The sequence below is a fragment of the Malaclemys terrapin genome, chromosome 7, assembly GCF_027887155.1.
Source record: "Malaclemys terrapin pileata isolate rMalTer1 chromosome 7, rMalTer1.hap1, whole genome shotgun sequence".
NCBI lineage: Eukaryota > Metazoa > Chordata > Testudines > Emydidae > Malaclemys > Malaclemys terrapin.
Genome location: NC_071511.1, coordinates 23,033,388 through 23,048,072, shown reverse-complemented (window position 1 = coordinate 23,048,072; position 14,685 = coordinate 23,033,388). Strand labels below are relative to the sequence as shown.

At 42.3% G+C, this 14,685-nt stretch overlaps 1 protein-coding gene across 2 annotated transcripts in view; it reads right to left on the bottom strand.

The window, feature by feature from the left end:
- Nucleotides 1-14,685, bottom strand: part of EEFSEC (eukaryotic elongation factor, selenocysteine-tRNA specific) — a 176,359-nt gene that overhangs the window by 50,958 nt on the left and 110,716 nt on the right. Inside the window, exon 6 of one of the 2 annotated variants that reach the window (XR_008445782.1) lies at nucleotides 12,711-12,863. The exons of the other annotated variant lie outside the window; for it this stretch is intronic. The gene's annotated coding sequence lies outside the window, so the exon portion shown is untranslated. The remainder of the gene's footprint in view (nucleotides 1-12,710; nucleotides 12,864-14,685) is intronic. 2 annotated transcript variants of the gene reach the window in all.

The window sequence follows — 14,685 nt, the reverse complement described above, 5'->3', positions numbered from 1 at the left end:
AAAAAATCTAGAGTTCTTCAATACATCTCACTCTTTCATTTTGAGTGCAGAGGATCTCTCATGCCCCAATGTGGAGGCTTCCACATACCAAACTGTTTCATTGTAATTGCCTTTAAAGGGGGAAGGGAGATCAGCTTTTAAAAAATGTAAAATGATTATTTTAATGCATTTTAAGAATGTTCCAAAGTTATATTTAATTTAATTATTTACATAATTGAATTATAGGGTGAACATCGTGCTAGCGTGGTTTCGTTTTGACTCATTCAGTCTGGCAGGGCTGTCGGAACAGCTCGGAGTAAATCCTCTTTGTGAACAACGATTAGATGCACTATTATATAGTTCTGTTAAAGGGAATGGAGTGATAACCTATAATTAATCTATGGATATTGGAAAAAACACTAACAATTCTGAAAGTATAGCATTCACTTATTACAACTGTCCTGAAATATACTTACCCTTTTAAAATAAGTCTAATCAAGTCCCACTCTTGCACTCACTTGAGTGATAAGTTTGCAAGATAGGATCTTCAAATTCTAAGCGCTGGGGCAAGGACTCAGGCTTCCAAATATTTACAGTGCTGAGCAACAATATTTAATACACCTCCTCTTCTTCTAGTTATAACAAACATTCAGCAGATAGCAAACACCTTTTATGAGAGGCCCCTAAAGCGCTTTACAAAAAACTAAGGCTACGTCTTTCCTACCCGCCTGAATCGGCGGGTAGAAATCGATCTCCCGGGGATCGAATTATCGCGTCTCGTCGGGACGCGACAATCGATCCCTGAATCGATGCTTGTATTCCACCAGCACGGGTAGGAGTAAGCGCCGTCGACGGGGGAGCCGCGGAGGTTGATTTGCCGCTGTCCTCACAGCGGGGTAAATCGGCTCGGATACGTCGAATTCAGCTACGCTATTCACGTAGCTGAATTTGCGCATCTTAAATCAACCGCCCCCCGCCCCAGTGAAGATGTAGCCTAAGTACCACAACATCTCTCTGAGATGGGAAAGCAATACCCTCCTTTTACAAATAGGAGAAATGAGGCATAGAGTGGGTCAGCAACTAGCTTAAAATCACATCAGTGGCAAAATGTGGAATAGTACCCCCTAAGGTCCTGATTCTCAGTCCTCCACACTAACCATTAGACTGAAATTAGAAGAAATTAACTTCACACTGATTTATCCTTGAAGACAGACAGACTTCTGAGAGGATGCCCAGCCTCAAGATGAAAAGAGTGCTGATCACACAATCAAATAAAATAGATGTGGAAAATAACATATCAGCTTCTGAAAGGTATTTGCTTAAAAATGAACAATCATTTTTCAAGCCCTGTATCAATTTTTGTAAAAATAAAATAAAAAAAAATTAAGACTATTTTACAGCCTTTTTTTCTTTAAGAAGCTACAGAAATGCATGTTCTCTCCCACTGAAACTCAACACTTCCAATTACTTTAACAGCAATTTAGCTCCAATCACTAGATTTCACAGTAATCCCCTTTGAGTTCTCAGAACATCTACTATGGCAATCACTTTGCCTATTAGCTGAATAGCCTTTTGAGAGATCTCTCTCTCTCTTTTTTATGAAATATTAACTTAAAAAGCCGAATGCTGCAAAGACAGTAAGGGATATGTTGTCTGTTCTGAAGCAGCAGCAAGGGGCCTAGCAATGAGGGCAGACTAATTTTATTAACTTCAGGGAAACTTCAAAAAGCTTTAGGGCTTTAATGCCAGACAGAGACGACCCCAAAAGTCAGTTTAAGTGCTGCATAAACACAGGATTAGGGCAAGAAAAGGCTGAAGGCTCCTTGCCTTTCTTGTTTATATTGTCATATGACCTAGTGGGAGTGGGCGAGGGCTGCCTCTCTGACTTTAATCCCCCATAGTGTACAGTGGCGTTTCAGTTCACTGACCTACATTACGATAATATTTTTTTTAAATTTATGGGCAGAGGTGCAGCATCAAACTCACTTAAGGACTTAAAAAAAAAAAAAAAAAAAAAAAAGGAAAAGAAAAGAAAAAGGGGAAAAAAAGAGAAAGAGACCATAAGTGTTTCTGGCTGCTATATTCTCCCTCTCTTATTTCGGTTAGATCAGCAGCTTAGAAAGGGATTTCAAGTTCAAAGGGAACGTCTCTGTTACTCTTGTTTTATGGCTTAGTCCAGAGGACACAATAGCATTGATTTTATGAAATATCCCCTCCTTCTTCTTGGCTTTTGTGTTTGCAGAAAAAAGTAAATAGTACTTTATCATCATAGGTGAAGAGTGTGTGTGTGTGTGTCTCTCTCTCTCTCTCCCACACACACACAACCACACACACACACACTCTCTCTCTCTCTCTCTCTCTAATACCCAAGTACACACACACAACCACACACTCCTTGATCTAAACGCTACAATATTATGTCTGCAACTCTGTAGTTAAGGTTATGTGTGCAGGCCTTCAGTGCAAACCCATAATTTAACCCCAGGAAAAATAATTGCTAGTTCCTCTCAAGAGGGGAATCTGGTAACTCCACTGTCAAATCATCCTCATTTATAGAGTGACACAAACAAATTCACTGTCAGCTGAGCATCCTCTGAAACAACTCATCATGGACATTTGGAGGGCAAACACAGCCCATGCTCTTATCCCCCATCCCTAAAGAACCAAGGGGAGCAGGACAGAAATGGATGGAAGAAAGGACAAAGGGGGCTGTTGGAACGAGGGGAGGGAAATAATGAGAGAAAAGTTGGGACCAAGAGAAAGCGAGAGTGTGAAAACATTGAAGGTTCAGATAGGTAGAAGGAGACAGACATTTTTATTTTCTGATTTAGCCTAACATGATTGAAAATGTGATAGAAAATTAGTCTGAGGGTTTCACAGATCCTGGGAAAAGACTGAAGAAGGGATACACTGACAAGTTAGGAAAAATGGAGAATGAAAAATGAAAGGAAAAATAAATAAATGAGGCACTAAAAGTGGAAAGATTTATGATTAGAGTACATTTGTTATTTTACAGAAAGTTCACTTTAGACAACATTGTAATCTTGAAGCTAGGGGCAGTTTGGCTGTTTCTTGCAAAAAGTTTCAGAACATGTTCCCAGCTCTGGAGCGGAAAGAGGACAGGGAAGATGCTCCCCACAGCAAGTGACCCTCTATGGATGCTACAGATCCTCCTCCTTTTCTTTTTTTAAAAGTTGACACATATGTATTGGAGGAAATAATCCTACACTGGCCCTTGAGAGGATGGAGGAGATGGAATTGACAGGGATCTCCAGATATAGAGTCTAATTTTTTTATTCCCAAAATATGGTTACGGTTTTATTATTGTGAACCAGAGGAATTACTCAGCAGGGAAAAAAAAGTAATTTCAGTCAGCAAGGTCTTTTCCTCATGAGTTAATGTCTATAACAAGGAACCAAAAATAAGTTAACATAGGCAGAAAAGGAAACAAAACTCACAGCTTGAGGATCTAATCTGTTCTCTGAGCAATTTGTTTGGAGACCAACCTTTGCAAAAGTATTCTCCCCACTCTGTCTCCCAAGCAGACAGACAATTTAACCTCTCCAGTCCCCTTGTACTCTGCCACAGTTGTTTTAGTAAAGAGAAGGACACATAAAAATTGTGTTTTCAGGTGTCTCCCCTGGAACTCTGAGAAGATCCCCAACCTGAGGCATATTTTTCACATCCCATTCGTTGCATTCCACACCCTAGAGAGGACTAGCATCATGACACCCATCCTCCTGACTCTGTCCCAGTAAAGTTGGACAGGATTCCATTTGTTACCTAAACCAGCCTGAGGGGTTGAGTGCTACTGGGCGCTTCCTCCTAGGACAAGCACCTTGCCATGACAGCAGTCTGAGCTCATAAACTTTAAAGCCAGAAGAGACCATCATCATCATCATCTAGTCTGACCGCCTGCACATCACAGGCCACAGAACCCACCCACTCCTGGAATAGCCCCAGAACCTCTGGCTGAGTTACAGAACTCCTCAAATCTTGATTTAAAAGACTTCAAGTTACAGGAAATCCACCATTTATTCTAGTTCAAACCAACTAGTGACTCACACCCCATGCTGCAGAGGAAGGTAACACCCGCCCCCCAGGTCTCTGTGAATTTGACAGGGGGGGGGGGATTCTTGACCCCAAATATGACAATTAGTTAAGATCCTGGGCATGTGAACAAAACTCACCAGAGACACATCTGAGAAAGAATTCTCTGTAGTAACTCAGCCCTGAACCAGTGAGAAACAATGAAGATGGGGAATCAAATAAATAAGAGAAATAATGTGATAATTATTTAGATTGCTTTGAATTTTAAAAACCAACAAACAAATTGGGATCTCCATGGCACATAGAGAGCCCTACAGCACATTGGACCACTTATACTCCTTTGTAACGCAGGTTTTGTTCACCTCTACTTAAACTCAAGTCTTGAAAAGTCACAGAAAGCTACAGGTATTACGTTTCTGACATATCCTGGTTACGAAAGATTTTTTTTTTACTCTTTGCAAAGAAAGTGGTCGAGGGCACAACTTTATTAATCTTTTGCTGTTCCTCTTCTGCTAAAAAAAATGACAAAATAATATGGTAGGAGACCAGAAGGATATGGACTATTATTATCTGTATTACCATGGACCAGGACTCCATTGTCCTAGATGCTCTATGAACACAGAACAAAAAGGTGGCCCATACTACAAAAAGCTTACAAACTAAGTATAAAAGAAGAGACAACAGATGGATACAATGGGAGGGAGGGGAGAGTACAAGGCAATGAGACAATATTGGTCAGCATGATCGGCAGTGGTATCAGTGCATCAGCAGCCTAATTGTTGTCAAGTTTTTTTGTAGTCATCACAGCAAAGGAGAGTTGTGAGGAGGGATTTAGAGAAAGATAACAAGGTAGCTTTCTGGATGCTCACTGGAGCTCCTCTCAAGCATGAGGAACAGCATGAGAGAAAGCATAAAGATGCTCATTTGAAAACTTAACAAATAGGTGATGGAAGCTGGCCTCATGGGCCTATCAGAGGCAGGAGTTGACAATTCGATAGTGATGATAAGTAGGGTGGGAATAGGCCATGAAGGGTTTCGAAAGTGAAGACTAGTAGGTTATGTTTGATGTGATAGAGAAGCGGGAGCTAGTGCAGGGATGCAAAGGTGGGGATGACAGTTAAAATGATGGGTTAAGAGTGTTCTTTGCAGTTGCATTTTAAATTCACATGAAAGGGCAAAGATTACATTTGTCAAGGCCACAGAACTGGATGTTGCAGTAACTGAGCAATGAGACCTTGGGACATGTCTACACTTAAACCACTACAGCAGAGCCACAGTGCCGCGATAGCGCATCAGTGTAGACACTACCTATGCCGACAAGGGATTCTCTCATTGGTGCAGGCAATCCTCCTCCCCAAGAGGAAATGGAAGAATTCTTCCATCGACCTAGCACTGTCTACACCAGGGGTTAAGTTGGTATAGCTACATCTCTCTGGGGTGTGGATTTTTCCTGAGAGACGTAGCTATGCTGATGTAAATGCCTAGTGTAGACCAGGCCTATGAGAGCCTGGTTGAGTGTTTTAGCAGTGTGGCTGAATAGGAAAGGCCATATCTTCGGGCTTATCTACACAAACAATTAGACCAAAGCAAGCTGGGGTGTAAATCCACTTTGCACTAGTCTGCTACAGTCTAGTTAACAGCTCTTTTAGAAGAGGAAGTTACTCACCTTGTGCAGTAATGATGGTTCTTCGAGATGCGTCCCTATGGGTGCTCCACTGTAGGTGTATCTGTGTCCCTGTACCTCTAATAGGAGATTTTAGGTAGTAGTGTCTGTTCAGCCCGCGCACACGCGCTCTCTCTCCCATGTGGTCTGCCTCAAGGTTATCCAGCGCTGCGCAGGCGAACCGCCCTCAGTTCCTTCTCTACTGCAGAGCCCCTTGTCCAGAACTCCAAAGCAGAGGGAAGGAGGATGGGTTACGGCGCACCCATAAGGACGCATCTTGAAGAATCATTGTACTGCACAAAGTAATTAACTTCTTTTTCTTCTTCTTCGAGTAGTGGCCCTATGGGTGCTCCACTGTAGGTGACTCCACAGCAGTATTCCCCCATGGTGGGCTGGGGCTTCGGAGTGGAGTCTGTTGTTGATGATAACACTGTGGAGCCGAAGATGGCATCAGAGGTTGAGTCTCGGGTAATCGCATAGTGTTCTGCAAAAGTATGGGCAGAGGCCCAGGTTGCAGCCCTGCAGATTTCAGAGATGGGGGCATCTTTAACAAACGCGATCAAAGTGGGGACTGCTTCTATGGCACCTAGGCATAGCAGGTGATCTATTTCCTGATGCAATAGTCTCTCGTGAGAAGGGTCCCTGAAGAGGGAAGGGCATGGACATGAAGTGGATGGAGTAGCCTTTGGAAACAATTTCCAAACCCACTGGTTGGAGGTGATGTTCTTCCAATGCTAAAAAAAAGGAATCACACTCCCAAATGAGCATGGAATCAGCTTTCTAGCAGCTGATCATGTCACAAGGAGTGGTCACTTGGGGCCTTGACCAAGGTGTCAAAATTGGTGTTTAGACGAGAGGTCAAGGGTTTAGAAGCCGATGACTTCCTCTTCTGCATCCTGAATTTCTTGCATGGTGGTTCGCACTAGGGCTGTGATGGAGGGAACTGGGGTGGTCAGGATCTGTGAGGTGGTTGTAAGGTTAATTTCCTCTGATGTCCCCATGTATAGATGCCCAGGGAGGATAGTGAGGCCCTCCGGTAGGGTGACCAGACAGCAAATGTGAAAAATCAGGACAAGGGGTTGTGAGGTAATAGGAACCTATATAAGAAAAAGACTCAAAAATCGGGACATCCGGTCACCCTACCCTCAAGTCCTTCAGGGTGTGCAGTGACACATCCATCTTGTCGCTGAAGAATTTGGGCCCTTCGAATGGGAGGTCTTCAACCATCATATGCACTTCTTTTTGGCAATCCTGAGAGGTGTAACCAGGATGCCTGCCTTATTACCACTGCCATTGAGACTGAGTGGGCTGCTGTGTCAGGACTGTCCAATAGGATTTATAGTGCTGTTCTTGCTACTAACTAGCTCTCTTTGATGATGGCCTGAAATTGTTCCCTTTGTGCTTCCACCAAGTGGCAATAAAAGTACTGAATTTGCCATAATTCATATTTGGCCATTGATTATTCATAATCCTATTTGACCAGCAGGGCCTGGTAGTTTGAGACCCTGAACTGTAGTGTCACAGAGAAGTATGCCTTCCTCCCAAAGAAGTCTAGCCTCTTGCAGTCTCGATCATAAGGGGTGGATTTGGAATGATGTTGCCTTCCCCATGCATAAACCGCATCCATCACTATAGAAATAGGCTGAGACTGTGTAAAGAGGAAGTCCGTCTCCTTAGGAGGCACGTAATACTTTTTATTGGCCCTTTTCTGTGTTGGTGCAACGGAGGCTGGTGTCTGCCATATGACCTTAGCTGGGTCCAGAAAAGTCTCGTTGATTGGGAAGGCGAGTCTAGAAGAAGAGGTGGTGTATAATGATGCAAGACTTTCACCTCCTTAGGGAGAATTGGTAGCACATCCAACACACTCTTACTGAGGTCTTGGGATAACTTAAAGTCATTATCCAGTGACGGAGGAGGGGACACCACCACCTTGTCTGGTGAGAAGGAGGAGAAGTTTGCCAGTGGGGTAGTTTGCATCTCTAGTCTGGCCTCCTGCTCCTTGAAAGTGTCTTCCTCTGGTTCTGCGGCCCTGGACACCAAAGTCGTAAGGGAATGTCTAGTGGGAGGTACTCGATGCCCAAGAAATGTGGGGCCTGTGGACTGCTCACGGATCCCAGTATGGCCACTGGGAGGGAAAGGGATGGGTGGTGGTACACCGGGGTCGTGGCAGGGACAGGTGTAAGAGGAGGAGAAGGCAGGAAATAGAAAGAAGGCCAGGGTGGGGCAAATATCACCAGAATTAAGGGGAATGTGGATGAGGGACCTAGATTTGTGCTGGAGGGTGGGGGGAGATTGGGAAGAAGAAAAGTAGGCAGAGGTGGTGGGAAATGCAGAGGGATGAGGATAACCAGGAAAGGTAAATGGGGTGGAGGGAGGAGGAAGAGAAGAGATGCTTTGATGCAGAAGAGAGATGTGTAAGAGCCACGGGTGAGCAGCAGATGGACAAGATTACCAAAAATCTCCCACAAAAGGTTTAAATGTATGCTCCCGGCCCTAAGGCTGAGCTGGCTGGGAAGACACCCCGCCATCATAAATGGGGCCTCACCAACAGCAGTCCCCAGTGGTGGTGAGGCGATGGGATCAGACTGAGATAACGGTATGTGCAGTTCCTTGCCCCAGTGTCGAGACCAAGCTGGCTCGGAAGGGCTCCCTGTCATAGGCAAGGCTACCCCCAACAGCAACCCCTGTTAACTGTCTCAGTGGGTTGGCTGGCAGCTTATTGTCATCATAAAAGAAACCTGATTTCTGCACTAACATTGGCAACTTTTCACTTGCTTTCTGGGTCAGTTGTGAAAGGGAACATGAGGTGACAACCTCTGTTTCCAAGGCAAGAAGAGGGCACTATCCAGGTCAATTTCCATCAGTCCCTAGCACTGCCGCACTGAGGGATGGGTTTATTTGTACAGCACGTCACATGCTGTTCTAGAAAGATATTTCTAAATACAGGATGCTTTTAAAGCATTTTATAGTTATTCCTAAAACTTCTCTGGCCTCTCTGCATCATTTAGAGCCACTGAATATTAACTACCATACATACAGGTACCACTAACCACATCAGTAATCTTAGACAATAGGATTCTCTAACACAAAGATTTAAATTAATAATGTTTCATACAGCTATGGATTCTATGCTCATTTTATACACACAGAACATTTAAAAATGTTAAGAGTATGTTATTTAGGTTGCAAATCTGACACTCAAAAGTTAAGAAATGTCAGATGTCCATGCAAAATTTTAACCTCCTGCTGGATATGCCCTATGATACATTCTTTAATTACATGATCACATACTATTTTCTCCACCGGTTGCCTGTCTTATTAAGCGCACAGAATGGAAGCCCAAGTTTGCATGGACATTTAAGATTTCATGGGCCACTGTAATTCTCGCATTTCCTAACTTTCAAGGGCTTTAATTTGCAACCTAAATAATGTTTTTGTAATATGATTTTGTATTCAATGAATAAAATGCCTTATCAAATGCTTTACTCTCAAATTAATTCATCCCCACGGGCAACTCTGACACAACCTCAAAACTCAAGTGCAGCTGTCTATACCCTTGTAAGACCCCCAAAACATGTCTGTATTTTAAATTTATTATAAAAAATAACCCTAGGTGCTACACAAACCTTGTAAGATTCTACTGCCCAGTCATATGGAGCAAGTAATTTTTGTTGCGTGAGTAAATTATCAGTTTTTTCATAAGAGCCAGTGAATTGATTTTGTGCCTCTGATGGTAAATTTGTCTCAAAAATTTACTAAGGCTGTGTTAATCCATATATTGTAAAACATCATTCTTCCCCTTTATTAATAATCACCACCACCATTTTCCTCTCTGGCATTATTTAACAAAGACTGCTTTTCAATTTAGAAGTTTATTACCCCCACTCGTCCAACCTTTACAAAACTCCTCTTGCTCAAAAACAGAAAAAGAGCCAACGAATAAAAACATCTTTTATATTTATATTTCACGGTGCATTTTTACCACTGAATGCACTATGCATTTTTTATTCACCTGATTGCCTTCTTCTCTGTGTTATTACTGCATTTAGCATACCATCAGCAGCCAAGCAGAACCAAACAACTCCATGTTCAGACTTCAAAGCAGGTGAAACATTAATTGTGGCGTCTGCATGTTTACAGTAGATGGAGTGACGTCTACCAGCAAGAGTCACAGAAGGTTCTGCAGACAGCTCAGGTCTCTGCTGCGCTTGTGCATCACTATATGGTTTGTTCTCATTACTTAGTCTGTGTATACCCCGTCTTCATGCCATATTAGTCATCTGGATTTATTCTCCAAAGAGCATCACTACCAGACTGATGCCCCCATTTGAATCTATTGCTCAACTGTATTCTAGTTGATCTCCAAAAGGAATATAGCATCCTGGACATTAGCCTTAATAAGACAATAAAAATCCTTAATTAGGAATAAGCAAGATTGGGAATATTCAGAGGACACCTCCAAAGCATATTTCCCATGATTCTTGGGAGCACCACTCCTTTGAATTGCTTCCCTGCAAAAGATAATTTTGGGAACAACACTGCTGTGGAAACAACATTGCTGTGGGAAACACTCTGTATGCCCAAAGCAGAAAATGGTGCTGTGTCAAGCTGTTCTCTCATGATTGTCCATTCATTCCAGACAGCTCAGCTACTTTCTTTCCATACTGACTAATGGTGCCTTCAAACTAAGTCAAGTACTTCAGCATGCTGGGCATCAGGGCTGGGTAGGCAACACTGGATGTCACCCTGTCATTCGTGGGTAAATTCATTTTCCTTTGCTCATGCCCAGTTCTTCATATTTCCAACAGGCTCCCTGCTGAAGCATGTGGCTTAAATGCTGTAACATTTGAAACATCCACTGTCAATTAAATGTTGCTATTTTTATCAATTTAAAAATGTAAACACTTACATGGGGCAGTTTGTATGAAAATTAATACATATGAATCAAGTTTCAATCAGAAAGCACAAACTGACATATGCATGATTTTTGCTTTTCAAAACACCTGGTCAAGAATAGCCTTCTTACTGGAGGAACTATCCCTTTCTATATTGTACACTATTGTTATTCAACAAATTAACAATAAATTATAATAGTTCCCCATTTCTATCTTCTGTGCTTCTTAAGACTTTGCACTGGATCCTATCAATCACCATGTTATCTGAGCACCACACCTCTTTAGAAAGGCCTTCAGGAGCTGTTAAATAAGGGATGCACACAGAAGCCTTCCAGGGATCCAAATGTCATTTTGAGGACATGTCTATTCAGGGAGTGAGACCCCATTGTATGGTTGCTGGCACAGCAGCGTTTGAGTTGCTGCTGTACCATTGTGGGGAGAGAAGTTAAAAATCGTTGTTTCCTGCTCCATCCAGACCCCAACGAAGTGCACTGCATTTCTGATAAAGTCCTAAGAATTCCTTCATATTCTGCTCTGCCTTCATCCATCCTCAAAGATCATATTTTTTCTGGCTGGGGACTGTTTCAAACCAGGTCAACAAAGCTCAAACCTCCAAAAAAAATAAAAAAATAAAAAACCAACACAACCCTCCCCCCCCCCCCTCAAAAAAGGTGCTGCTTTCTCCTACTACTAGGGACTGAGCATGTTACCTACATGATCCCCGCAAGCCCCCAGCAATATGGAAGTACAAAGCATTAGCCAGCCAGCAACCAGCCAAACTCAGGAGCAGCACACATAGTGAATAAAATTGGAATCTTCCATGACTATAATGTTACATAAAAGGCTGCAGGAAGCAAATGCCACTCAATGCTTAGCACCAAACGAACCAAGTCTAAAACAGAAACAAATAATCAAGACGAAATTTAAGGATAAGAACAGAAAATGCACACTAGAGAATGAATTCTCCTTTTGGTTTTAGAGGACTACAGATAAGTAATGACTACCTAGCACCTTTGGGGCTGTGTAGGCAGGGTGAGTACCTTCTCATACAAAGGACTTTATATTATGGTTACATCAGGAAAATATTGCTGCTGAGGTATGTGTTCATTTTCGCTAAACAAGTCTGAAATAGCAAGAGGTGCAGTTTGTGTTTTGCAAACAAGGTGGAGAGTTTTCCCCTTTTGTTTCTTCCACTGAGTTACTGATTTATGAGCGTCCTCCACAATGGACCCAGCAACCACCACCACGGGATAAATCCTGTTTGTGCAAACATTTTCAGAACAGACAGCATATCTGAGTCATGCAGGAAATCATAACTTGCTTCTACAGTTCACCTTTCACTCAAAACTCATTGCAATGAGCACCTATGTCCATGGAAACCCGTAAAGCAAAGAATGTGAGAGTTTTATCTCAAGGGCTAACTGTTTTGTGCATCAAATTGGAATTGGCTAGAATGACGTTTGGGGGTGGGGTGGGGGAGAAATCCCAGTAGAAAGGTATTCCGGTATTGGGACTCTGTACAGTTTGCCAGTCTCTCCAAGTGAGCGATATTACAGCAAGCAGATGCCATGGACAAAACTGACAAAATTATAGCAAGTATGACTAGCAGTTATATGACTGACTGGGAAGTCTGTTGGACTCGGGGCTTGGCTCTATCACTGTCACTGTGGGAGACTGAGCAAATTACCTCTCTATCCTTCAGTTTCCACATTTGTGAAATGGGATTACTACTTTCCTACCTCACAGTAAGGTTGCAAAAATGAATGCCAGTTTCCTCACACCATGACCTGCACAGCTGGCATTAGGAGAGGGGATGTCATCTGAAGTATCAGATAATTGATGACAGTCACTGCCAATCTTGATGCCTCAAATATATCAGACTTAATGGACAAATTGTCTGATCCAGTATAGTAAATTCATGTTCATCCAAATATTCCATTAGGCACTGGTCATCACAGACTTATGAAAATAAGGAATCCAATACAGAGGTACCAATCTCTCCCCGAGCTAGCACTAAAGCCATGGTTTCATTCCCTGTTGTTTCATTACAGGTTCCTGCATCTTTCTTCATACCAAATGATCCTGGCAGTAACTGTGGCAAGATTTTCAGTTCCTGCTCCTACCTTTTTGTTTGTATAATTCACTTTGTTGTTGCCAACCCAGCTCTTTTGCCTGCTAAAGATGCCTTTGTCTGAAAGAACAGTCGGACAGCTTTACATGTATAGCAACAGTAGATCCTCCAGCAAAAGGGTCATTGTCCTTCCTTATATGTAGTCCTGCAGAAAAAGACACCGATCATAGAAACTGAACAAGACATGTTTTCACAGCATTTCTCCTGTCTCTTAGGCCTTATCTACGTGAGAAAGTTGCACCCATAAATTTAAATAATGTTTTAAACTGATTAAGTTCAACAAGTACAACCAACCCCAAGTCTAGACACACTTATTTCAGTTTAAGAGTAGTTTAATTTGGTTTATATTAAACAGATTTCTAATCAATTTAAATTAAGCCAAAAAAAACCTGGTTTAAACCAAAATAAGAGGGTCCACATGCCGTTTTGCACCAATTTAAGCAAATCAGATTAAAACCATACCATAAAGCTAACATGGTGCGATTTTCTGATGTAGAAAAGGTCTGGGAGAGGCCATGATCTCAATGCTGATTAACAGAAAATTCTACACTATGGCCACAAGTCTCTCGGACACCCATCGCCCATGCAGCTGAACATCAAAACACCACTGACTGACTCAGACAGGAGGTGGCCTTTTAGAAAAAGAAGTTACCAAAATGTTCCTCTGAACTAGCTATCAGATACTACTGTGGTGAGTGCAGTACAGACCCTATAAGTATATAAATTACCAAGAGTGGGGGAAAGAATAGCTGAGGACACATTTCAGACATATAACATTTCGAGTTCACTCACTGATCACAGTAGAAAGTCTTTAACCCTTTCACTTCCAGAGCTCCAATGTACTTGCTATGTTCCTTCTGCTTGTGGCATTAAATTGACATGATACCAAATGATAGATAATGTAACCAGTACACTGAGCAGAACAAGAGCATTCAATACCTAGATGCGTATGCAATATTCACAACCCTGAAGCAGTTCAGCAGAGCCAGTAACATTATGCAGGAATTTTAAAGAAACAGTGCATAAGCTAATTCAAAGAGCACTTGGGGGGCGGGGGGAGGGGTTGGGTGGGGTTTTTTGTTTTGTTTTAACAGTGTTCTCTCATTTGATGATTTCACCCTTTTTGAAGTGGCCAGAATGCCTCTCCTCTGCTGTCAGATAGCTTAAAAGCTATGAGGAAGTGCCACTGTATCATGCATTAAAAATGAGTTTGAGGATGCTGGAGACTTAATTAATTTACAGTCTTACTATTTCATAAGTGCTCTGAAATTAATCAAAGTAGAAACAAAGAGCAAAAGCATAAATACCTGATTTCTCCTGGGTTAACTGGTCATTAAACTGTTGGAGGATTTATTTTAATTCCAACGGCAAGCAGGGGGCTAGGGAGCATCCACATTAGATTAAATGAGAACAACATTTTACAAGTGGATACCACTGAATTCCAGTGGTTACAGGAATCTGTTTCCCCTCACTGAAACTGGAAAGCCAAACACTACATACCCCAGCCTTCCTCTCTCATTCCCAGCCCTTCAGGAAGTTATGAAGCCAATTTTCCCTAACAGTATTCTCAGGAGGGAAAGTTAGCTTCCCATAAAGGTAAAATTATTATTTTTGTGCCTCCCCAGAGAAGGTGAGGAGGGGGGCCACCAACTTCCTTGCTTTAGCAGAGAGAATGAGATTTTCCTGCACCCATGCCAAGAATAGACACCCTAAATTCAATGATCCTAATCTCTAGCTATCCATCAGCAGCAGGGTGGGACCAACTGATTCAGAATTTCTATTAACTAGAGACTTTGTATACTTTAAAAAAAAAAAAAAAGGACACTGCACCACCAATTGGTTCCTGCCGCGCTCCACTCACCAAACCCTTTCATTCTATTCCCTCAATATGAAGCCGTAAGTACTTCCCCAGCAGACCCATGATAACTGGCACCGTCCTCTTCCCATCAACCCTCCAAAGGCCTGAT